Source organism: Lissotriton vulgaris, unplaced genomic scaffold, assembly GCF_964263255.1.
Source record: "Lissotriton vulgaris unplaced genomic scaffold, aLisVul1.2 SCAFFOLD_742, whole genome shotgun sequence".
In the NCBI taxonomy this organism is placed as follows: domain Eukaryota; kingdom Metazoa; phylum Chordata; class Amphibia; order Caudata; family Salamandridae; genus Lissotriton; species Lissotriton vulgaris.
In genome coordinates, this window is record NW_028249572.1 from 426,616 (window position 1) to 453,386 (window position 26,771).

At 44.9% G+C, this 26,771-nt stretch overlaps 1 protein-coding gene across 1 annotated transcript in view; it reads left to right on the plus strand.

Moving 5' to 3' along the window:
* The window catches only part of LSAMP (limbic system associated membrane protein), a 548,122-nt gene that overhangs the window by 318,368 nt on the left and 202,983 nt on the right, over positions 1-26,771 (plus strand). The gene's annotated exons all lie outside the window — the stretch shown is intronic.

A 26,771-nucleotide genomic window follows, 5' to 3' on the forward strand; every position in this document is an offset into this window, starting at 1 on the left:
GGTTCGTCTCTTCCAACAGGGAGATAAGGGCTAGAAGTTAGATAAGGGTTCTGCAAAGTGCTCCCAGCACTCTCTAACCGCGAGTAATCACTGCGATATCTTTAGGATTCATACCCGACCCAAAGCGGGGTACAGAAGTATTAGCCGCCACCAGAAACAGAAGTTGGATCTTACCGGTATGGCAGCATACCAACCACCTCTGCGAACAAAGCAAGAATAATCGGCAACGACGGCTTCTTCGGCGGGCTATTTACTTCCTGGTTCAGCGTGGCTCGCGCCACGTCCATAACGTAACCCACGGCATGCCGGGATATGTAGTTCTAAGCCCATGTTGCTGAAGCTGTTACGACGCCGTATTGCATCCGCGATCCGCTGAAGACATGGAACATGAGAGGTCCAAGCACCATTTTATTCTGTTGAAGTCCCCCAGTACGCAAGGCACCCCTTTTGGAAGAAATTGTGGCTCAGCTCTCAATATGGTGTGACTTGTCTTTGTGAAACATTTCCTCTGAAACATGTCCCTGGCATCTGTATGAGTCAATTCAGCATTGGAAACTAATGGGAAAACAGTAAAACTAATTAAGCGCACAGTAGTCGTTAACACTATTAGAACACACTGCTTCCTTTTTATCCGTCTAAAGCTTTACTTGTTGAGGATCTGAACATAAAACTAAGGGGTTTAAAAATACTTATAAACCCTAACAAACAGTTGCAGGTAGGACATAAATAAGGAGATTGTTTGGGCCCCTCCTAATGATACCACCCACAACCCCAAACAAGCCACCATGGGATGGAACTCCATGAAAGGAAATGAACTAAAGCCCCATCCTAACTAGAGGAATACAAGTGCTAATGTGCTGAAACCCATGGCGCGCGTTAAATATCGCGATACGTAAGTGAACTCTGAGCGAGCACACGTCATCCTTTTTATGATCTCTTTCAGGAAATGTTTCAAAGACGAAGGGGCATATAAAGAGTGTGGCCGATGCTGGACATCAGCCAAAACGTTTGGCGAATGTCCCATTCCACACGCCGAGAGTGCACACCCATGGATGCACTTTATTTTCTGGATCCATTTCAAAGACTTAGAAGGTTACTTGGTGTGGTACCAGACCATCGCTGGCATAATATAGCCTGCCAAAAATATAGCATATTAGATATTGTTTACAAAAAACGTTTCCCATTATAGATAGTAATAGAAAACCTACATGCAATAGGACTATAATTTTATAAGCAATATTTAGGACACCATATTTATGTCAGACAATATTCATGACCTCAGTGTTCTGACATAAAACCAGGTTATTTAGCCTTTGACAGATGTTGAAATGCCAATGAATTTGCAAAACTGTAGGCTTTGCGTTGATAAAACCCTAAGTTTAAATGTGCAAAAGGTACATAGTAATTTGCATAGGTATGTAAGAATGTGTTATTTATATTTCACAAACTTAGTCGAAAGGCAGCGGAGTGCTGTACATGGTCAAAGGAAAAACACAGGCGAAGGGGCAGCAGTATTATAAGAGTGAAAGTGGCCTATTACCGCACCATGATGCAGTGGTCTTTAAGGAGGTGGGTTGTAGGATTCTCATATGTGTCATCAGATTTTCCTGCATTGGAGCAGAGGTGTGACAGTGCTGATGGATGCTGGGCTGTGCATGGATGGAGAAGGTCTGGTGCTTTGATTTTTCATATTTGAGCTTCTTCCTCTTCAGTTTGAGAGTGTCTTTGGTACCTGCGTGCAGAGAGCTACGAGAGATGGTGAGCTTGTCAGCCAGACAGGCCGGGGTGCCCGTCATGATAGCTCCATAGATGATGCGCCTGGCTCACATTTTTTTGCGATTCGCAAGGCCCACATTGATACCTTTTGTGAATTGGATGGAGGAGAAAGCACGAAAGTGTTTCTTATTATGAATTGCAATGGCTTGTGTCCATTCTTTGTGAGTGCCACAGCAGCCGCAAACCACTCATTCCATATTTACGCCTCATTTGGTTTGTAATGGATTTGCGAAGAGGTAGATGCCTGTGGGTATCAGATTCCTCCTTAAATATGAGCTTAGTCCATTGAGGGTGATTCTTGAGACGAGGGACATCCCAGTCCTTGTGGTAGGACAACACACTCCATTTTGTGTTCTGTGGTGTAGGCACGGCCCAAGATGTCACATGACAGTGCATAGGGTTTTCTGGCTACCTTCATGAAGTTCTCTGAAAAACGTTACAGCTATGCGGGGGGGGGGGATGTATGTGTGTTTTGTTAATTTCTCTCTCACGTTTGCTCTCTTGCCTTCTCGCTCACTCCTTCTGTTCCTTTAAAATAAGACCCCCATCGCTGGCTTGAAACTCTTTTCTTTAACTCTCCTGTGACAGCCTCCCCCTCTCTCTGTTCCCTCTAACTCTATTTTTTGAAATTATTTTCTTTCTCGCTCTTTTGCTTCGATACTCATTCCTTTCTCCCTCCCTGGGGCCTCATTTAAGAAAAGTGGCGCATCGCTGCGTGAAAACAGCGATGCGTCACTTTTCACTGCGCACTCCTTGCGACCCAATGATGCGTCATATTTAATGTATGACGCATCATGTCGCAAGGATTTACAGATATGTCAGTATTTCTGACGCATCTGTAAGCCCAAAAGTGATGCATTGCTGGAGTGTGTCACAAAAGTGACGCAACTCCAGCAATGCGCCCTTTCACATGGGGAAAGCCCAATGTGAAAGGGCTTGCGTCAGTCTTACGCCTGCTGTGAGGCAGGCGCAAGATTTTGACGCAACAGCATCCTAAAAGTGACGCAGTGAAATCTCATAGATTTCACTGCGTCACTATTACGAGGCTTTTTGCGGGGGAACGCCCCCCTCTGCATACATTATACCTGACGCAGGTATAATGTGGCGCAGGGGTTTAAAAAGTGACGCATCTACCTAGATGCGTCACTTTTTAAATATGGCGCAACAAGGCGCATTTTGTACGCCGCTGGTGCGTCACAAAGAGTGACGCACCGGCGGCGCAAAACTGACACAAGGCCTCATAAATAAGGGCCCTGGAACCTCCCTGTTCTTTCTGTGAGTTTCTCTCGCTCTATATTCTTAAGGCTCACTGCTCTTTCTACCCCAATCTCCTATCGCCGGCTGCCAGAGCAGGCAGAAACAAGTTTAGTAAAGGTCCGAGAGAGCACTAACACATTACAAATGATGCCCTGCAATCTCCCTCGGACCCCGGCGCACGAGGCAGCCTCATTATGAACTTTTCAGTGTGAATAATGTCACCGTGCTGTCAGATCCGCAGCTGTAATTTATTGCAGCTGCTGGTGCGATATCCGCCACTACTTCAAGATGGCCGTGCGAGGTCTGTTGCCATGGAGATGGCATCGCCAGGACAAGGGATTTCACAAGTGGCGCGTGGGCATCTGCTCTCATCCAGACACATAAAAAGCCAGTTGGAAAGAACCCTCTGTGCATCCGTAGCTTCTGAAACCAAATGGTGTGCGTGGAATCTTCCACTGGGCTATTGTCTATCCTGGACTGTGGTGTCCAGTTTGTGTACCCTGCTTCAAGCCTATTCTTCTCTCCTGTTCCGAAGCAGCCCTAATTTGGGCAGACAGGCGAGTCGAGTGACAGGGACATGGCGTGATATAATAGCCCAGGATCACACAGTGAAATCAAGCGTAGAACAAATTAGCTATTGAACCACATCTGCTACCTGCAGCCATGTTCACAAATGTAGTTTGTCAAGTCCCTGCCTGACCCTAAGAATACGAAAACTGCCCTGTGATTTGCAGAGTCAAAGCACATACAAATACTTTATTTGTTGCACTTTCTGCTACCTTAAGATCGCCTCGAAGGGCTGAGGGGTGAGGAGACATGGCACATAGGCACTAATGATGGCTCCGTGGGTTTATGCACCTGTTTCAGAAAACTGCGGGAAGCTAATTGTTCACAGATACAAATCTCAGCAGGACTGACTTAGCCTTTCATCCCCTTGAGGTCAAAATAGTGGATACCACTATGGTGTGTTGCAATAAATGTTGCTATTACACAAAACTAATTCAATGAAGATTATATATAAACGTCAGGCTGATATCTTTGCACATTGACCTCTGGCGGTTCGCGAGTCCAGGTGGCGCAACACCAGTGGTTGTATGAGCTTCACTCATTGGGTTGACTGAAAGACCAGATAAACCTCCCTCGGCATGCTGACCAGGTAACTGGTAAAGTTAAATAAGAGGCCAGACTCAAGATGGACGATCACCCTTGTATTTCACAAACTGGTCATAGGGCTCCTCCTAGGGCCCAGAGAGATTTGAAAGGTACAACATTGATGTCTGTATGCACAAGCACACAGGCCTCCATTTTAGACAGAGGTGGATACAGATTGTATTGTATTGCAGCATTTATATAGCGCTTACTGCCTCTATGTGAGTCAGTGAAGCACTTGCCTATGTAGCCGGTTGGAAGTTTGTTGTCTTTGTTTTGTGATCCTTCTTGGAAAGTGTTCCTATGTTGTGCACGATGACCCCGAGGTGTGGTTAATGTGTTCTGGGATGCCGCGCTTCGCAGCATGGTGATGACGAGGTGTGAGACACATATGCGCAGTTTATGGTCTTCAGTGCGCTGGCAGCTTTGGGCATCTCTGCAGGTCCCTGTATGGTGTTTCTTATGCTCGAAGTCTACTGTGCTGGTGGCTGCACTGGGTTGTCCAACCTGAAGTTTCATTTATTTGTTTTGGTTCTGAGCTGCTGAGGGTGGCAAGAGAAAACAACGTGATGGTTTTCTTTCACACAGAAGCAGGTGAGGTTCACGTGACCCTACCAAACTGCGTGAAATGTTGGAAATTATGAAAGTATAACATTTTGCATAATTATTTCAATCAATCAATCAATCATAACATTTGTAAAGCGCACTACACACCCGTGAGGGTCTCAAGGCGCTGGTGGGTGGGGGATGCCACTATTGCTCGAAGAGCCAGGTCTTGAGGAGTCTTCTGAAGGTCAGCAGGTCTTGGGTCTACCATTGGTGAGCGGGGAGGGTGTTTCAGGTCTTGGCGGCGAGGTGGGAGAACGATCTGCCGCCGGAGGTTGCTCTTCGGATGCAGGGGACTGTGGCGAGGGCGAGGCCGGTGAAGCGGAGCTGGCGGGTGGAGGTGTAGAAGCGGAGTCGTCTGTTGAGGTAAGCTGGTCCGGTGTTGTGGAGGGCTTTGTGTGCGTGTGTGAGGCGCTTGAACGTTACCCTTTTGTTGACGGGGAGGCAGTGCAGGTTTGCTACGAAAGGACTGGTTCAAATGGAAAAATGTGTTACTGGAGACAGGTTTGAGCAGAAAATGTGTCATGAAAGAGATTTATTCCAGGAACTAGCCCTCCCCAACTCCTTGCTGGTATGGAAAGTGACTTTTGAACAGGGATAGTGTGTCCTATTTCTGATAAAAGTGCTGCCCCTCGAGGGCAGACTTGAATTCGCATCTTCCTTGGGGGCCCTGCATTAATGAAAGAAGGAGTGGTTGTTTAAAGCACTCAGTCTGCCTTTCAAAGTGCAGACGGCACCGGCACACACTTCCAAAGAGGGAAAGAGATTCCCCTCCAGGGGTGTTCAGCGAGTGACTGAATGAATGGACTGAGTGAGTGAATGTCAGTGGGTGTCCATGGGACCTCTTCTAGTCCACACATCAAGGGATCATCCTGAAGGAGCTGTACTGACCGTGCACCACCTCTTTGTGGCACACAGCCAGTGCTCAACCTGACAGCCCATAATACATCCATAATACGGTCAGGGACAAAGGGCCCGATTCACAGCACTAACTTAAGACAAAATCCTAAACTTACTACCATTTTGGTATTGACAGAAGGCCCTTACTCATTTCGGTATTCACAGAAACTAGGAGTCCTAACTTTAGGACTCCTGAATCCCTTCTGTGAATACCGAAAGTCTTAAAGTTAGGATTGTTCTCATTTTAGGAGTCCTAAAGTTGGGAGTCCTAACTTTACTACTCCTAAACTGAGAAAAATCCTAACTTTAAGGCTTTCGGTATTCACAGAAGGGATTCAGGAGTCCTAAAGTTAGGACTCCTAACTTCTGTGAATACTCAAACGAGTAAGTGGGTTCTGTGAATACCAAAATAAGTAAGTGCCTTCTCTGAATACCAAAATGGTAGTAAGTTTAGGATTTTGTCTTAAGTTAGTTCTGTGAATCAGGCCCAAAGTGCTTCCCTCATTTGCATGTGTAACACCCCTATGCAAATAAGGGAATGCACCAGCACTACATGTGCACCAGTGCTGCCTATATTACAGAAGGGACTTCACATGTGCCTTCAACCCCTTCCGCCATACCAGAGTACCCTGGGGTGATGAAAGCTGGTGTAAACACCTGTTGTGCTCCCGATACCCGTGTCAAACTGGCCTGAAGGGCAATCCGGCAATGCCCAAAGGTCTGGTTGGAAAACCCTATGTGTGGGCCGGTTTTATGGTCTGGTGGGTCTTTTTGCAATGTTCATTTCCATGATATTTCCACAATCATTGTCTGCAGCAAGCATAAATGCATGCAGTCAGCCATACCTTTCAAAACACATATACAGTGTGTCTTTACAAAGTTCAAAACTGCCCCATTTTGGAAATTTGGGCCTTTTCTTAGCCTTCTGATTCGCTTATGAGGAACACTTTAATTTTGGTGCCTGGGCCTAACTTTTGTCCCAGACCGACCCTGCGGAGCACTTTGTGTAATCGTGGTCCAGGAAGTAGGTCCTTGGGTTCAGTTTACACTCAAGATACACCAAAGTGCATCTTTTGCAATTTACTCGTGATTTTGCATTATTTTCCAGACAAAAAGAATCAAAGGAGCCATTTTCCTCTTCTCTGTCTGCCGCAGAATGCAGCACACATGGAAAGAGTAAATGCAAGGAGAAATGTAAATATTTCTCCTCGTTATACCTGCTTTGGGAATGCATACTTTTTGGTGCTGCCCCAGATCTACGCTATGTTGTAAATCTGGGGCAGTGTCAAAAACCATGGGTGTTGCATGGAAACACCTACAGCAACCTCCATGGAACGGATCTTCCACACAGGGTAAGGCACTGCCTTACTCCGTATTTACAAGCCATAAAAAGCCATGCAGGGTGGGTGGCTTTGTGTGCCTTGTAAACCTGGGCCGGCACACTGCGCCTCGGGAGCATCACAAAAGTGATGTTCCAGCGGCGTCTAAAGTGCTGCAGGGGCATTGTAAATATGCCCCAGAGCTGTTTCATAAATGAACCTCACTGTTGAATGAGCACTTTAAAACTGGAGAGGCATAGAAGGTGAGGCATAGAGCTGTCTCCGCAGCCAAGGATATACTGCATCTGTATATATTTGTTAAAAGGAGGAGTCAAGCTATTGACTGTGGACGTAGGAGACTAGAATTGAACACCTGGCTACGCCATCACATCAACCTAGTGTCCTTGGAATGCATTTTATTTCCATTTGCCTCATTCCTCTTAACTTCATTGTGCTTAGGGATAGGCTGGTCGCACATATTAACAAATCCAATTGGTGACAAAGCCAATAGTTTTACCCTTGTGTATTGCATGCAATGACATAGCATACACATAGGCCTGCATTATTAGTGGTCATTGGAGGATGTCCCACCTTGTAAAATCTGATGCCTATTTATTTATTTATAAACAAAAATCCCTTTAAAATTTGACATAAAGTTCAGAATTTGATGCCTTGTTCTCCAAAACCCTTAAGTACTGGTACTGAACAGGCATTTTGCCTCAGTAAAATTCAGCAGTTTATGTTCAGCATTGTATCAACCTGACGTCTCCCGGGCATTGCGTCCCCGTTCCCTCTCACGTACCACCTACTCACCCCATCTGGATATCTCTACTGCTCCATTGTTCTGGCACACCTGGGCCATCAGAACCCCTTTCTTATCCTCACTACCCCCCTAGTTTCTGTACTTGGTGTAAATCAGTATGACATGTAGCCAGGGCTTTAAGTGTGATGATGTAATTAGGGTGTGGCTTAAAAACACGTAAGCTTAATATCTGTGATTCACATAGTGTGCCACATGACTGATATTTTGCTGCTTCTGTCATTGCATCCAGATATTTATTTCAAGTAACATTACACCTGCAAGTAGCGAGGACTATTGGCTTTGCCATTGGTTTTTTTTTTGCATAAAGTTGCATATAATATTGAAAATGCTTCAGTTCTTGTGGTAGAGGTTGTGGCATCACACTGAAGCTGCTCACTTTGGAGACGGGGAAGCAGATTCGAGTCTTGGGTCAGCTCAACATCCTGTGATTCTGGGCAAATCACTTGATCTCCCCAAGAATACTTAAAAAAAAAATTCACGAATATGTATTTGTGTGATGTAGCTAGATCTCATGTAAAGCGCTCCAATACCTTTGGGTCGAGTTTGCGCAATTTAAAATTGCACAAAAATAACAGTTAGATCAAAATCAGTGAACTGCTGTAGAGTTAAGACGTTTTTCCATCCTGAGATTGAGGGCAAAAATGGAGAGCCTGATAGGTACTGTCTCAGTACCTGCTTTTTAGAGCTGCAGTTGCTGAGCACCGGCAGAATCCGGCTCACTTAAAGCCCTGCATGTATGTCCACTTTCTGAGTTCCACAAATGTATTGGGCAGCAAAATTACCCTAAGAAGATCTGTTACCTCCCCAGGGAATTTTTATCGCTGTATTCTGAATTTTTGAGATTGGCATTGGAAATAATATGCACTTTCTCTGAACAGATTACTGCACATTTTTCCCAGTACCGTTTACATCTTCCAAAATGCACAGATCTCTTAAATATACCTCCCAGGACAAGTAACACGGAACCTGATTTTGAGAATGTTACTAATAGAAAACACTCTGGCTCCTGGCAAAAGTACTAAACCCAGAGAAACACACACAGGGGCCGATTCACAGAACTAACTTAAGACAAAATCCTAAACGTACTACTTTTGGTATTCACAGAAGGCATTTAGTAGTAGTAAAGGTAGGATTTTGTCTTCTTAAGTTTGACTTGAGACAAACTTAAGACGAACTTAAGACAGACTTAAGACAGACTTAAGTTAGGATTTTGTCTTAAGTCTGTCTTAAGTCTATCTCAAGTTTGTCTTAAGTCTGTCTTAAGTTTGCCTTAAGTTTGTCTTAAGTCAAACTTAAGACAAATCCTAACTTTACTACTACTAAATGGCTTCTGTGAATATCAAAAGTAGTAAGTTTAGGATGTTGTCTTAAGTTAGTTCTGTGAATCGGGCCCACAGATTCTTCACTGTAAAATAGCTACCTCCCACCGTAAATTAGGGCCAAGGTGTTTAGGTCCTTATTTACAACATTTTGGTGCAGTGCAGCGCTGCAAGGCTTCCTGCTGCGCTGCCCTGCGTCAAAAGAAAAGGGCAGAAATACGCTGTATGTCTGAGAGACGGTGCATTCTTGCCACTTTCACTGAGTGGGCGCACAAATGGCTGCCTTGTGCCAACGCAGGCACCGTTGCACCATGATGCAAGGGTGTCCGTGTTGTAGGGATGGTTGTATTTATGTAGGAAGGGACACTTTCCTGCACAAAAACAATCGATTGAGGCATGTTCCTCTTTCTTTGTGTGCTGTAGGATGCAGCACACATAGAAAGAGTGAGGAAAACGACGAAGAAATAAAGTTATTTCTCCTCATTATGCCCCCCTGGGGAGGAGCACAGTTTTGACACATTCCCAGATACACACTATGTTGTAAATCTGCGAATGTGTCAAAAACCATGCGCGTTGATTGGAAACTCACCTCCCTGACGCAGTGTGAGTCAATGCAGTGAGTTGCGTTGCGTTATACCATATCTACACAGACATGAAACGCCACCCAGGGTGACTTTTCATGGCCTCGTAGATATGGCTCTCCACCACGAGAACGTCAAAAAAGTGACGTTGCGGCATCGCACAGGGCTTGTAAATAAGCCCCACTGTATCTACAGATCGGGCAGCCCTAGTTGTACCGTGTGGGTTGCGTGCATTAGCTGTACTAAGTTTTTCTTTCTGTAGAGAGCAATCATTTGTTGTTTATTTTGTGTACATTTCTCTTAATTTGATTTGTTTTGATGCTTTCAAACAGTTAGCATTTTGCAACAATGAGGATTCACTGCAAATATATAGATAGTGAGGATGGAAGAGACCGCTGAAAGATATGACCTGTTACCATGGTCAAGGAAGTGCACTGATATGCAAAGCACAGTATTTGGGTTATACCAGCACCAGGCCCATGAAAGCAGCAGATGCTTCAAGGGAGGCTGGTGCAGGAGTGAAACACCATTTCTGGAGCATGAAACTTGGGCACCTCTCTCACTCAACCTATCACAAGGTAAGCTGTTCCACATTCTGCAGCTGGGTCCCTTAATAGGTTCCCAAAATGATTTTGCAAACAGAAACAACAGGCAACATTGATAAAATCAAACTTAGTTTTCTTAATATCTTTATTGATTTTACAAAACATAACACGAGACTCATACAGTGCTTCCGTCAATTCAGAAATGCATCAACTAATAAAATTCTGTCCAGAACATGCATCAGGACGTCTTTATACTGTTCACATGGCATTTGCATGCTTTGTATTGTTATCACTCCGCTCACCGGATGCAGTACACTTTCATCGATTCGATATAGCATAATATACGGCCTTTAATGTAAACAACCCTCCTTTAACTCTACTCCTTAATCTGTGACTCTAGGAGAGTAGATTCTTGCACCTCATTCCCACCTCCCATCCCAACTGTACCTCTATTCTCCACAAATGTGTTGTACAATGCCCAAAAATGTTTGGGTCTATTACGCGGAGGCAGTAAGTCACTATAGTTCTCAGTATGGGCACTACAGAATAACATGTCTCTTGACCATTGCAATAAAACCAAACTTTAAGAGGAACAATTGCATTCACATATTTTGAATTTCTGAGGCAGGTACTTGCTTGGTGTGGTCGGATTGGGGCTGGTGAGTTACAGACCATCACACAAGCTCTTGTTTAGACTAGTTATCTTATGCAGAAGTGCTTCTTCCTTGTCCAGGCAGTTCCTTCTCTGTGATGCTGAGATATGCCTTCTCTGTACCCTGTGTCCGGGCTGAGCTCCACTGAGCCATGCCCCGACCACAGGCCTTGGCTGCTTTTTCTCTCTCTGTGCTGAAGGCACGGGGGCTCTGGACGGTGCAGATAAAGGAGAGGCGAGGCGCTCTCTACTGGAGGTATGGAATACTAAATGAACTGCAGAAAGGTGCAGCAGGTGGGTCCCTCACGCACCCACAACGAGCAGGGGCGGCCTTAGGCATGTGCAAGCTGTGCACCTGCACAGGGCCTCCAAACCCCAGGGGCCACCACACCAATATATATCCTTAATATAATAATCCTCTGAGGATGGATACATATTTGCGTAAGTACAATGGCATTTTGGCATGTCAATGCCATTTTACCTAAACACCGCAGTGTGAGTTCAGGGGGCGGTGCTGAACCCTGCGATTGCAAGATTACAGCTGCCCCTGCAGTGCACATATAGGGTTGGCCAACAGGTTTGCTACGGCCAGCCTGACATGCGCATTGCACACCCAGCAATGCCACAGCTGTAAAACAGCCGTGGGATTGCTGGTAAAGGCCCCCAACCTCAAAATAGTCCAGGGTTAGCCTGCTCCCACCAATCCTGGAGCTGCTCTCATCCTGAGAATGTGGAATGTTGGCATTCTACTGAGCAGGAAGGAAGTCCTTCAAATCCTGCTCAAGGATGCTGATATGAGGAGAGAAGTGCTGCACTAGGGGGAGCAGTAAATATGGTGAGTTTGGGACCATCGCGCCCACCATATTTTTATAGTTGCAGCCGCCACTGCAAGAAGAAGTAAGTTCCAAGCCTTCACATGGCAGGGAGAGGCAGAACCCCCCATGGTGCAGAAAGGGAGAACAAGAAACCGGGATAAACACAAAAAAGGGAAACCGACAAGTTGGGCAATACACATAGAAACAGGCATGAAAAAAATAAGATAATTCTATCGCAGTGCTCTGGGCACCGGGCAAGGAGAGGAATGCCGCTTATGATAGCTCCACCCCTGGGGCCCGAGGCTGTCTGTCCTAAATTTAAAAAATGCAATAAAAAGAGAGACAATATCACAGAGGTGTCCATGTAAAAATAAAACAAAAGCAAAAGAAGAGCAGGCAGCGGCAACCCCAATATATCTCACCTTTCGGAAGTGTATGCTGAACTTTTGTCTTTACCAATGGTTGTTGCCAATGCAGAAGTTCATTGGCAAAAGAAAAGAAAATAGTCTAGCCCCACCATGATCACATGTGCACGCATCATCACAAGTGTGTGCTTATATGTTATGATCTGTGCCATTTTGTCTTTTAGCCCCAGTGAAATTAGATATTTGGATAAATGTGATGACAGCAAAGGTGATTTCTGTTTTGTTTTTTTATATTTACACTCCAGGGGCCTTATTTATGAAGGCCTTGCGCCACCGGTGCGTCACTTTTAAAATGGGAAAAAGTGACGCACCGGTGGCGCAAGGCCTTCATAAATAAGGCCCCAGGATGGTGGAAACCCATCTGGAGTGGTAAATTAAAATTAATAAAAGGTGCACAAAAGTACACTGACAGAAAGGAGTGGCCCACTTGGAATTTGAAACTGCCGAGTACTCATAAAATGTTGAAATAAAAGTTGAAATTAAAAAATAAGAAATACTGGCAAAGGTGCAATGGAGAAGAAGTTAGAAGAACAAGTGACATGCCACAGACGAGCAGCAGCTATGAATAGGGGTGCAGTGGTGGGAGAGTTTATCATTAAAAAAAAGGGAACAAAGCAAGTGGGGAGGTGTGGAGAATCAACAGATGAGCTGGGCGGGGGGAGAAAGAGCAAAAATGAGAACGCCAGTGGAATAAGGCGATGTTGAGGGGAAAAAACACACAGAGGTGAACTGGGGGTGGAAGAGAAAGAGGGAGAACGCCTTGGGGGAGAGGGAGGTGAAGAGGGAAGAAGCACACAGAGGAGAGAGGGAGAAAGAAAAACAAAACATGCACTCCCCTGGAGTGCTGAAAGTAACAGTGAAAAAAAGAAAAAAGTCCTTCCCTGAGTGTAAGCAGTGGGCAGATACTACTCCACTCAAAAGGATGGTAAAGATGCTGTAATCCAGGGGAGCGGCAAGCTCCAAGAGAATTTATTTATTTTATTTATTTATTTTATTTATTTATTGAGCTTTTAAAGCGCGACAGCTACCCGACAGGGTTTCCCGGCGCTAAGAAATTTCAGCTAGCAAAAGGCACAAAGAAAACTCAATTATTGATTGAAAAGCCAGGTCTTGACAGCTTTACGAAAGCGAGCATAGCAGTCCTCGGAACGAATGTTCAGAGGAAGGGAGTTCCACAACTTGGGACGTAGATAGGTGAACGACCTACCGCCCATTCTGGACAGTCTGAACTTTGGAGCAGTAAAAAGAATTTGGGAAGAGGAGCGGAGGGAACGAGAAGGAGAATAGGTGTTCATAAGTGTTTGGAGATAACTGGGAGCAGTATTCTTACTGATCTTGAACATATAGCTGAGTGCCTTGAACTTCACACGACTGTCCACCTTCAGCCAGTGAAGATCACGGAGGCGTCCCGCTATATGATCCCTTTTGTGACAGCCACTAAGCAGGGGTGCCGCGGCATTTTGCACAAGTTGGAGACGTCGCGTGAGTGCCTTGGTCTCCCCCAGGTGGAGAATGTTACCATAGTGGAGCCGGAAGGTAACTAAGGCACTCACTACAGATCTCTGGGTGTCAGCTGGCAACATCCATAGGATCTTCTTCAGCCAGCGCAGGATGGTGAAGCAGATAGACGAGACCTTGTTAGCCTGACACTGCATTGTCAGATTGCTATCAATGACCACCCCCAGGTTACGCACATGCTCCGATGGAAATGGAAGCGGGCCCAACTCCGAAGGCCAATGCCTGGAGGTCCAAAGGTCTTGCTTGTGCCCGACCCCCGAGAATATACTCTCTAACTCTGCATAGCATGTGCAGCTAGCTTAAACCAAGGCACTCGATGCTCAGTGGTATTTCTAGTCTTTTGCACCATAGTGGTGACTGCCTGCAGTGTTTCAAGTTTCATAGAGAAAGCCTGATCTTGGGCAAAGTAATCGTAGGGAGTGAACTCCGGCAGAGGGTGTTAAATTTTCAATTAAAAAAAACAAAGTAGTCTGCAAGTGTGAGGGATGGTGACTTATGGGTTGAATAGTAGGTCTGGGTCGAAATATAACCTACACAAGTGTTATTCTTGATATTTGGGGAATTTCACATTAAGCTTGTGGAGCGAAATTCGAGAATTCATGCCATTATGCTACTTGGTGTAATTATGTGCCATTCACAGAAAAAATGTACTTTAAACACACAGTTTGTGGTAAACATTTACCACGAATGCATGGGAAAAACAGAGCACCCGTGGCTATTGTTCACAGTGCTTTTGATTATGTGTGTCCTCGTTCCAAATTTGACTAAAATACATCATGAAATTACATGTTTGCATTTTGCATAATTACGCACCATTCCACATAATTTTGCTGTCATTTCACATATTTATGAGAAAGCAAATGACACAAATTTCTCACATGCTTAGTGGACAGCAAATGTCCCATCGCCAATGGTACGGAAGGCCTTCACCCTGTTGGTATTGTGTTATGTTATGTTAAGGGTTGTCTTATAGAGCGCTCAGGTACTCGGGCGGAGTGTCCCGGCACTATAAGATCTGCAGGGCCAAAACCGAAAAAACGCAGGAGGCTACTGTCCAAACAACCAAGTTTTGAGCTCTTTCCTGAAGGAAAGAAAGTTGTCTAGCTTCCTAAGAGACAGAGGCAGTTTGTTCCACAATTGGGGTGCCAGAAGTCTATAAGAGCGTCCCCCAATACGAGCTTGTTTAATTGTTGGAACAACAGCCAGCACTAGGGAGGAGGATCGTAAGGATCTAGAAAGATGGTAGAAACACACTCTCTTCCTTAAATAGAAGGCTCCGGTGCCATGAAGAGATTTGAACACCATAGTAAGAGTCTTAAACAGAATGCGTTTACGCACCGGCAACCAATGAAGCGAGTTTAGAAGAACAGAGGTGTTGGACCTACGACTGAGGCCAAAGATTGCTCTTGCGGCCGAATTTTAAACAGATTGCAGGCGGGTGAGGAGATACTCCGGGATGCCTAGATAAAGTATGTTTGCGTAATCCAATTGTGATCCAATCAAGGCCTGTACCGTGATCCTCCTATGGACATGTGACAAAAAGGGAAGGAATTTCCTAAGAATTTTTAAAAATTGGACCACTCAGTGCCTTCCCTAGGTCACTAGGAAAGGCAGTGCGCTGTTCCAGACTGTTACGCGCAACGCAGCTGCAGGCCATTAACCTGTCCGTTTGCGGAGAGTCCCCGATCAATGATGTGGTCCACATAGGCTTTTTCCAATTTAGAACTTTCAAAAATGCGTCAGTCTACGGCCCCCTCGAGAGTGGGTAATAGTGATTAGAACTGCCTAGGAAAATGTGTTTCAGAAGGGCGGCTCAGTGATCTGCCCTGGGGAAGCCTTACAGTACAAGGCAGTGGATCCATGGATCAGACTTTGACTGGATTACCACATTATGTCTCCTGTTCCACCCACATTCTTCTTCAAGCAGCTACCTCTGTGCTACTTCCATATTGCAAAAGACCAGGTAATTGAAGTTAGAAGAAAGTAAAATGCAATGAACTCTTGCAGGGCCAGACTGGCCATACCAGGCATCGGGCATTTCCCTGGGAGGCTGAAAGGGTTGGGGTCGGTTTTGCAGCAGTGGAGGCTGGTTTTGTTACTGGGTGCAGTTTTGCAGCGGTGCTACAATATTGGCCCCCTGGAACAAAAGTAACAGTGCTTCACACATGCACCCCTCACTTGCTTCGGGGGTTGCCCCGATAACATTTATAGGGTTGCTTTGAGTTCCCAGTCCAGCCCTGAACACATCATCAGCATCTAGAAACTGAAGTAACTGTGTGAGAATTCATACCTAGAGTGAGCATGACCTCCTCCAATAGAAGTCTCCAGCTCACTCCAAGAAATGCATGTATATGATTTATAAAGTGCACACCCAGCTACAGCTGGACCAGCCCCAGGGGAAGAATTGCCTGGCCCCAGGAGGCTATAAATGCTTGCTTGCTGCTTTTTTGTTATTGGAGGCTGATATTGCAGCATCTTTGAAAAACCGATCCTCAGTGACAAAACTGCCCCCCACCGCTGCAAAACGAGCCCACACCCTTCCAGCCTCCCGGGGAAATGCCCAATGCCCAGTACGGCCAGTCCGACCCTGACTATACAGGATACAAATCTACAGTACATGTAATGGGGGCACTGGAGGGTTTGGGGGAGTATCTGCTAAGCACATAGGGCTGGAGGGAATGTGGGGGAGGCATTGGGGATGGCACTGGAGAGGCGGGCCGATGCAGAAGTGCTGCTCCTCTGCAAGCATGAAAGTGGGGTGAGGGTTAAGGTACCAAGAGTTATTAATTGAAGGATGAGTATTCAGCTCTTTCTGGAAGTGGAGAAGAGATGTGACGATGGATTTGAAGTGGGGTGGTGTCCAAACAGTGTGGCTATCTTAGGAACACTTGGCATATGAATGACATCCTTTCTTAAAGAAGGCTGAGCTCAGGCATGATTCTTTGTCCTCCAGAGGACACAAAAGCAGTAGCTATTAATGTTTTTCCATTAGGGGAACTACTAATAATCAAAAGTACATTACCAATGGATGCAGACACAGAGTAGGCGATGATGGGCGCAACATGGAACAGCTTTTTAGGTTTGTAAAAATACATGACTATGGAAAAATATGTTAGGATAATCAGTCACTGAGGGCCAGATGTACAAAAAAGGCATTTCGTAAAAGTGGTTGCAATTTGCGGACAGGAGTGTACAAAATGATTTTCTACTTTGTGGACAAACCAATCTTCTGATTGGTCAGTTCACAAAATACAGAATCGTATTTCAACCTACCTCATTAATATGCATGAGGTAGGACGCAAATTGCGACCCACTATGATTGGCTACAATCACAGGGATGGTGGTTTGCTCAGGTCATCAGACTAACATGTCTGCAATTGCTTTTCAATAAATCATTTTTTTTTAATGCAGCCTGTTTTTGTTTTTAAAAAATCAAAGGTTTCACAAATATTTGTTATTAGTAAGCAGTGATCCCATGGACCACTGCCTACTCCTGAAAATGTTTTTTTAAAAACATTCAAGAGGAGGATGATGGGATCTGAATTGCAAATTGATTACCACCTCATTTGAGTTGGCGGTAAAATATAAAAGAAATTCTACCAAATTTTTGATGCAAAACAATACATTCCAGAAGGAACTGGTATTTTGAAGGGATGGCTTTAACACCCCCCCCCCCTTTCTCCCCAAATAGCGATTCTTAATGGCTTCCTAAACCCATTTAAGGAGTTGAAAACCATTTCAGAAACGGGATTTAACATTTAGAAACTTCTGATCAGAGGATTTGCGAAGACTGGAAGGACTCCTCTAGGAACCTATGGGAAGCACTGGACAGTAGCTTGACCACATATGATCCACCATGACAGCCTAATGACTGAACGACCTATGGCCCTATGATTTATATGTCAAGTCCGTTATGGTTGCTAATACTATAGGATTTGCTCTCGTAATATCCTTCTCTCTATACTCTACACTTATTCACACTTTCGTCTTCTCTTACGCTATCCTCATCCTACCACAAATGTATAACCAATAAAGGGGTGCCATGCGATATATTTACCATGTACCTCTTACCTTGTGCCACATAGGATGGTTACCCATATGAAGATATCCCTTTGTATTATATGTATATTTACAAATACCAAAAATAAATATTTCAAAAAAACTTCCTGAATTAATAATGTATAGAAAAGAGCTGGGCTCTCATTCATATAAGAGATAAATCAGCTATGATGGCCTGGGTGCTATATAACACAATTATTATTTTGTTCAGTTCTTTACTATGTACGCAACACCAATGGGACCCATATGGAACTTACTGTTATTGATCTATAAGTCAATGAAATGTGTACTAGCTTATCTTCTGAATACATTTACCTGAGACCTAGGTGTGATGTTATCAAATCCACCAATAGACTTTCTCAAGAAATGCATGGAAACACAGGATTGAAGAATGGTAGATGTAGTACATATGCACAACAAGCATTGGCAAAGCCAGCAGTCCAAGAACTGCTCTGTTCATTAGTTAAATATATTTTTCTGTGATGGGTGTGGGGATAGATGCTGAACTAAAGTAGATTTTGGACTCAAAGTGGGTGTGCAGGCAACTGTCCCTACAAAGAGAGTATGGCATGGGAAGGGAAGAGAGACAGACAGAAGAAGAGTGTGTTGGAATGTGTCCTACTGAATGTGTCCATTGACTATTGTATCACTGATGTCCGACAGTGCGGCGCTGTGTAATGTCTCACATTGTACTGAAGTATAACCATCTTTGTACAGCAAACTTTTTTCATCACTGTGATAAAGTACAAAGATCAGTTGTCTATGAACGTAAGGTCATCTACGGCTACAAATGCCCCAATGTATTAATACATCCAACTACGACAGCGAATGGATTTTAATTGTAGCAAAAACACACCCATACTTGCGTAAAAGAATATGCCATTGTGCAAGGGAGTAGCCACACAAAAAACACAACCCCCACTGTTAACCAAATCGCCCTACATGAGTGGGCGAAGCATGCAATCCCAGCCCTTTTAAGGATGGCCCTCTAGAACTGTCGCCTCAGTGCTTCCTTTCTTCTCCTCTTTCCTTTTCATCTTCTTTTCCTTCTTTGCATTTTTCTTTCCTTCCTTCTTTTTGAACTTTAATTTAATCTGCTCACTGGCAACCCGCGGAAACTTATCTGGGGATTTTCTCTGCTGGAGCATGCTACCACAATGGGTGGGTGAGGGCGTTTGTCCTTAAACGGAGTCCCTTTCCTGTGTACTCTCAATCGACTGGGTTTGTACCACACATTAGAGACAGTCAGCAATTATTATGATTATTATGAAATTAAATTTATAAGGCGCACAGCAACCCAGAGGTTTTCCGGCGCCAAAGGACAGAATACGAAAGAAAGAACAACATCTACTGATTAAATAGCCAAGTTTAAAGGCCCTTACGAAAGTTTTTGTGATTGATTTCGTGACAGAGATGTGTGGGTAACAAATTCCACAGCATGGGGGCCAGATACGGAAAGGACCCTCCGCCCATACGTGACAGTTTGAACTTAGGATCTAGAAATTTGGCTTGAGAGGAAGATCGAAGTAGGTGTGTCGAAGATATGAATGGGCTAGAGAGCTCAAGTATTGGGGTGCTGTGCCCAGCTTGATCTTATGCATATAACATAAGGCCTTAAATTTAGTTCGATTTTCTATTCTGAGCCAGTGGAGGTCATGGAGAGCGCCTGAGGTAAAAGACTTTTTCAGTACATGACAGAGTAGTTTAGCCGCAGAGTTCTGAACAACTTGCAGTTTGCAAACTACCTCCTTATTAGCTCTTAGGTATAGGACGTTGCCATAGTCCAGCCTGGACATAATCAGGGCCTGGATCAAAGTTCTTTGTTTGGGACCATCAACCATGAGTATTATAGGGTGCCTCGCTGTGCCTTCCCCCGTTGTGCCTTATAATGTTAAATTGTGCTAGGAAATAGGTGAACTTGTGAACTATGTTTGTTCGGTCTGGTGTTTGACAAAACCTTTTGATTATACTAAAATAGGAGCTTTCAGTTAGCCCTCCTCAGCCATTAGTCTGTTGTTGTGTCATTCCCATTTTTCTTCCACAGACTACAACATGGGGTACTTGGCCAGCCCTTTAAAACCATTTAGGTAGTCTAAATTCACAGTAACACATTTGCAAACAAAGTAGTTCCATACTAGGGAAATGTGTGCTTTTGATAGAAAAAAAATGTTTTTTGCTTTTAGGCAATTTTTTTATTCGTGAGTGTCCAGCAGCCCAACCATTTATACAATTTAACAAACCAAAACAAAATTCATCACAAAACAAAACAGGCCCTGGCAAAGCCAAAAACCTGATAGCTAATGCTATACCTATCGTCTTTGCCACTTTTGGTTTTTGCGTGGTTTTGTGGAATGGTGCAAGCAACATCAAAGATAGTTTTCTTTTATGTGAGGGCAGTGAGGCAACATGGTGGAGGTCGAAGTGATGGCTTAGAGGTTGGTGGTAGTGAGGAAGAAAGGTTGTGACGCTTGTGTCTTGTAACTGTTAGATCTGGGGGTCTCTAGTTGGTAGAGGTAGGTACCACTGTCCAAATAGGGACCCTTGCTCCTAGTCAGGGTAAGGAGGAAACACTCTTCAGATAACCCCTGCTCACCCCCTTTGTAGCTTGGCACGAGCAGTCAGGTTTATTGAAGACAATGTGCTAAGTACCGCACGGACGTCTCTGTATTACAGATAGTGTACAATTGAATTGCACTCCGGACTGACCCTGGTTGGGCTTCTGACTACTTTTCAGAATTGAACCAGGATACGGCACCAGACTCCCGCATTGAACCACGAGCGGACAGGGTACAATCTACCAGGGCTTGGTTGCCCCCTACCCTCCCCACGCACCCCGTCCTGAGGAAGACTCGCAGGCAGGGCCCAAATAACCTACACGCCACAAGTCGAGTCAAAACGTCGACAACCACACATTCTTGTACCTGGACCCATCCTACCAATCCGTACTACATGCCAAAGATGATTACAATCTGTGATTGTACTAACCTATGTAAATAGACCATGTAAAATAGCATTCGGACAGGACTATTCAGATTGATACACCTGATCAATCACACTGAATCTCTTTACTCTTTCTTTTACTCTGGGAATTATTCCCCCATCCACTTATTTCCGAGCACCCCTTCTCTTGCACGTTCCCCCTTGGAGCAACCACCTAAAATGTACAAATGATTTAAATCTATTGATGTAAATAAATTTGTTTTGTTACACACGAAGCTCATACTTTGCATGTCCCCTTTTTCATGCATATTGTGAAAATGTTTATGTTGAAGCACTATGACTTATTAGGAGCGTGAATGTAATACTTGCTCGAAACCGGGAATTGGAGATTAAGTCTGAGAACGTGAATTTTTGGTTTGAGGACCACTGTTCTATATTTAATGTTACCCAGGTCCACAAACTTGTAACGGGTTACCCCTTAATTGTAATGGCAAGTATTTGTACCAACACTCACAGTAACACAGTGAAAACACCACAAATGGACTCCACAACAGTTTAGAAAACTAGAAGTATTTATTCTAAACTAAACAAGACCAAAACGACAAAAATCCAACATACACAGTTCAAGGTATGTTTTTTAAAGAGTTCTTAATGATTGCGTCAAATTATTCCACAGTTGCGTTAAAATAGTTCACAGTTGCATCAAGTTTAGCCAACAGTACCTTTAGATGCGACAAAGTTCCAAAACAGAAGCTGGTGCGGTGGAAAACAAGCGATGTGTCACTCCTGAGACCCTGGGGAGGCGATGCGACAGCCCCGCTGGACGCAGCGGGCGTGTTGCGACGAATCCGGTCTGTATAGGGAGGGAGGCGATACCTTGTATGGATTCTGATGCGTAGGTTCCGTAGGGAGCATCCCGCAAAGGCACGATGCGACGATCTTCGGGACGGCGACGATCTCAGGTGAGGCGGCAAAGCGCAGCGCAGCGTCGATCCTCTCCTCTCACGGCCCATCGATGCGATGGCTCTGCAACGATGTTCGCAGCGACGTGATCCGGTCCACAAGCAAGCAGTGCGGTGATCTCACCCAGCGAGGACAGGCTCTGCGACGATACTCGCAGCAATGGTAATTGTCCCGCACCGGACTGGTGCGTTCCGCAAGCGAACGATGCGTCGGTTCTTGCAGCGGCAACAGGTGCTGCGACGATCTCGACCTTCGAGGCGGCGGGAATTCCTTTGCACTGTCGGGGATGCGCTATCACAGCGAGCGATGCGTGAAAACTTGTAGATTGTCTTGGTTTCTCTTGGTCCAGCTTCCCAAACAGCAGGCACAACTCCCAGAGGACCCAGCCTTGAGTCAAGCACTCTAGGAAGGCAGAACTCCCTCAGCAGAGTTCAGGCGGAAGCTGGGGGGTGAAGTCCTTTTGTTCCTGGGACTTCTTAACAGGAGGCCAGCTCTTTCTTCAGGCCCTTGGAGATTCCTTCAATCCAGGGGACAAAACAACAACAAAGTCCTTCCCCTCTCCTTGGCAGCAAAGCAACTGCAGGTCAGCCCACAAACACACAGCAGAACAGTCCCTTCTCTTCAGTCTTCCAGCTTTCTCCTTGGCAGAGGTTCCTTCTTGATTCCAGGATGATCTAATTTTCTGTAGTCAGGGGTCCTGTATTTATACCCCTAAAAGTTTTTGTTCCCTTTGTGCAGGAGGGCTCTGAGCTCTGGAGCACTCTGTTTACATGACTCCTTATTTCCTTTCACAGTGCAGAGCAGAAACATCAGACGCCCCACAGGAGGTGGAACCAGCATTGTGGAGGGAAAGCACAGCCCTGGAGCACTTTGTTGACATGATTCCTTCTCTCCTTTCACAGTGCAGAGCAGAGACATCAGACGCACCACAGGGGGTGGAGCCAGCACTGTGGGGGGGGTAGGCACAGACCTATTCAGGTCCCAGATGCAACTCCTCCCTCCCATCTAGATGCAGATCTCTCTATTCACTACTGGGCGGACTCATTCTGTCTCCTGGAATCCCTCAGCCCTGTCACTCACAACCCTGACAGTCAATTCACAAACAGCCAAAGGCACGCAGAAAGGTCAGACAAGAAAACAGCCACTTTTTAAAAGTGCCACTTTCAAACACAGGATTTAAAAACCACCTTTCCCAAAAGATGTGTTTTTAAATTCTGAGTTTAGGGATACCAGACTTTTATGTCCCATCTTGCTCCTATGTGAAGATATGCAGGTAACCACTGTACACAGCATTCCCAATGATAGCCTATGGGCAAGATAATTCACTACCAGAGCATGTCACCTGCACTAGTACATGCTGTACCTTTCACATATACTGCACCCTGCCTAGGGGGGTACCTTGGGCTTTCCATAGGAGTGACCAATGTGTACAGAAAGGGACGGATTAGGCCTGGTCAGTGGGGACACTGACCAGGAGGACATGGCAGTTCACAGACTGCACACAGGCACTGTGGTGGCAAGCCTGAGACACCATCTTAGGGCTACTCATGTGGGTGGCACAATCAGTGCTGCAGGCCCACTAGTAGCATTTTTATCCCCAGCCCTGACACACTCCGTGCACTTTACTAGGGACTTCTTGGTTATACAAATATGCCAATCATGGACAACCAATTACAATAACAATTTACACAGAGAGCATATGCACTTTAGCACTGATCAGCAGTGGTAAAGTGCCCAGAGTCGTATTGCCAACAACCACAGGTCAGGAAAAATAAGGGAGGAAGAAGCAAAAAGTTTGGGGATAACCCTGCATAAAGGGCCATTTCCAACAGTAACCAAATAGCTAACTGAGTTTGGTGCATTTGAAAACCACTTGTTTTTGTCACATACAATGCGATTTAGTGAACTGCAATATTTACGAGAAGAATACATTATAAAATTAGGCCCCTGGATCTTAATATAGTGCTACGAGGCTCTAAGTGAATCAAAATAGTCTATAAAGGTTCCGTTCAAAAGAGGGGCTGATGCAGTCAAGTATAGAGCGTTAATGTATACATTTTTTACACTGGTCCACAGCTGGATACATTCTATGTGTGTATGAAATGATGGCTCTCCTTCAGGAAACGTCAACGCATTTAGACCGTTTGGGGATGGCTTTCTTCAGGATGGCGGTAACTTGGGTACTGGTACTGGTATTAGAGAGCAGTTGGGTACATTAAATAGTCGGGGTTAAAGAATTTTGAAAGTTGACAAAGTGCCCAAGGAATCTGCAGCACTCTCATCTACATAGTGCTATTGGGCAGGAAAATAGGATTAAAAGATTTTATCACTATGTATACTTCACAAAACACATACAATAACAAGCATTTGCAATGCTATAGGTCTTGGATTTATGAGAGTTTGAGTTATTGGCATTTTAATAACAACACCTTTTTTTATGTGTTGTTTTTAGAACAGATAAATAAAAGGCATTGTCATTTTCAATGCCAATAGCTTAAACTCTCGCAAACGCGAGATCTATTGCATTGCAAGTGAGTGCTGTATTTTTTTTAAAGCATTAGGAGAGAACGTGTCCTGCCTGCAACAGCAAGCAGGAGAATGCTATTTGTGAAAATAGTGCTGGGAGGCTGTAATTAAAGACTACAGAGCAACAACCCTTGTAACAGGCTGTGAGGCCATGGTAGGTTACAAAATGAGACAAGGCGGTACTAAGGAGTTACTACTAAGACTTTTGCCCAATGAACAGCCACAGTTTACAGTAGACTATGACATAAGCCAATGAAAAATGTGGGCGGGGAGTGGGCGGAGCTTCAAGTCCCTACCTCAATGCAGCATGCCTCGCAGAGCTGTGCATGTGCTGCCTAGGCTCGACCTAAAAAGATCATAGAAAAAGTTAAATTGTAAAAAGCACATATATAAGGTTGTAAACCTTTCAATGATACAGTGCGCGTGTCAGTATGGGTGAAACTATTTTCAACCTACTGACTCTCATTCGAGAATACCACATACCAGCCTTATGCCTGCGCCTTGATGCTCATCCAGCCTATATTAGGACGTGATATCGGCACCAAGTGACCTGGCAGTGTTCAGAGGCCCAGTTTCCTGCAATGTTCAAAGGATGTCGTGATACCTTGAATCAGACGTGAAAGATCAAAAGTAGGATGATTCAGATGGTCATATACTCTAAATGCAAGATTTGTGTCAGAACCCTCACTGCTGAGTACTGCACTATTTAGGAGAGCTCAGGACACAATAGATGAGGCTGTCAAACAATGTAAAGCGCTCTGACACCCTTGGGTCCAGGCAGCGCTATACAAAACTCAAATAAATAAATGTGACTTGTTACTAAAAGGCTGCAGCTCTTCTGCTTCATCTTGGCTTCTCACTATGGGGCCTATTTCCAATTAAAACTGTCTGAGCACGGCGTTAATCCAAAATTGCTAACGCCACGCTCCGACAGTTTCAAAACGCATGGATGCGCCGAATTTACAAGAATGCGGCACACCCCTGCATTTCCCCTAGCGCTGGTGCTAAATTTAGCTGCTTAGCGCCAACGTATGCACCCTTGCCCATAGTGCAAGGGTTCCTGCATTGTAGGAAATGATTGTTCATGTGCAGGAAGGTGTCCCTTCCTGTACATAAACAATCAGTAATGGTGATTTGTAACTTCTATGTGTGCTGCTTTATGCAACACACATAGAAGCTGCAACTCATATTTTTGGGTGATTATATGCAGGAAAGGAAACCTTCCTGCGCTTGAACAATCACTAATGATGATTTGCTCTTTCTATGTCAGCTGTAGAATGCAGCACACATAGAAAAAGCAAAAACGAGGAGGAATTAATTATTTCTCCTCATCGCGTCAGGTTAAGAACAGGTTTTCCCTGGTCTTATTTTTGGCGGTACCCCATACGTATGCCACCCTTGTAAATAAGGGGCACCTCAAAAAGCAATGAGTGTTGTGGTGGAACATCCTCTGCAACACCCATTACCCACCTCTTTCGCGTTAAGTGCTGCCTGAAATGGTCATTATTTACAAGGCGGCGTTAAGCCACATTAAGTTGCTTAATGCCAAATATTGTAAATAAGGCAAAGCGGTTATCGCCAGCAGAACGTCACAAAAAGTGACATACTAGTGGCGATAAATCCTTGTAAATATGCTCCTTTTAGGACTTGGTTAAGTGGGAGGAATGTCATAGAAATTGTAAACCAACAGTCCTCCCGCCTCGCCAAACTGTTACCCCTCCCCCCTCTCTGTTTAAAGTTGAGGACCACTGGGTAACCCTCAGCTGAACAGCCAGTGACTCTGACACCTGACCCAGCAGTCCCTCCACCATCAGACTGTTGAGTTGCAGGGACCGTCGCCACGTCCTGTTGTGGGCAGGATGACAGTCACTACTTTTCGCTGGCAGTGTAGATGATGGAAAGAGGCAGGGAACATGTTAGATGGCTTCCACGTGCAAGGAAGAAGCTGCCTGCACTCCTGGGCCATTTATGTTTTGTTCAGAAAAAACAAACTGCTGCTTTGGGAGTTTGCTTTCCCACAACAAAAGAATGTTGACGCAAGAGATTAAATATGGCGCCTGCGTTGCAAACCTCCAATGTGGTGAAAGGAGATGCTGTGGTGGTGCCTCCTTGCATGAAGATCCACATTAGGCAGGCAGGGATCTAAAAATACACCAGACGGTGTACCACCGTGGTGGCAGAGATCCTCCTGGGTCTAAATAAGGCCCCTCACATTTATCTCAGCCTGTGCATGGAGTGGTGTCTCACACTTACCTTGATCCAGACTCTACTGGACACATTTAGCCCCGCACTTTTTGGAGAAATAGGCATTGTCTCTGTGTTGCCTTGGGATGAGCCATAGACCTGTGTCTCACCAGTATGTTGCTGTCACTCTATATTTCAGAACTATTCACAGCTGTGTTCCATTAAACAAAGACAGGTGGTTATAAAACTATTATTACCTGGTGACCTTTGAGGCTATCAGTGAAACAGACCAGACCTTTCCTGAGAATCACCAGACCCAGTTGGAAGTAATTGGATGCCTTGTTGCCATCCTCAACATAGACAAATTGAGTTGAATGACCTTTTTTGTTGCTTATCCAATGTAGGGTTCAAACA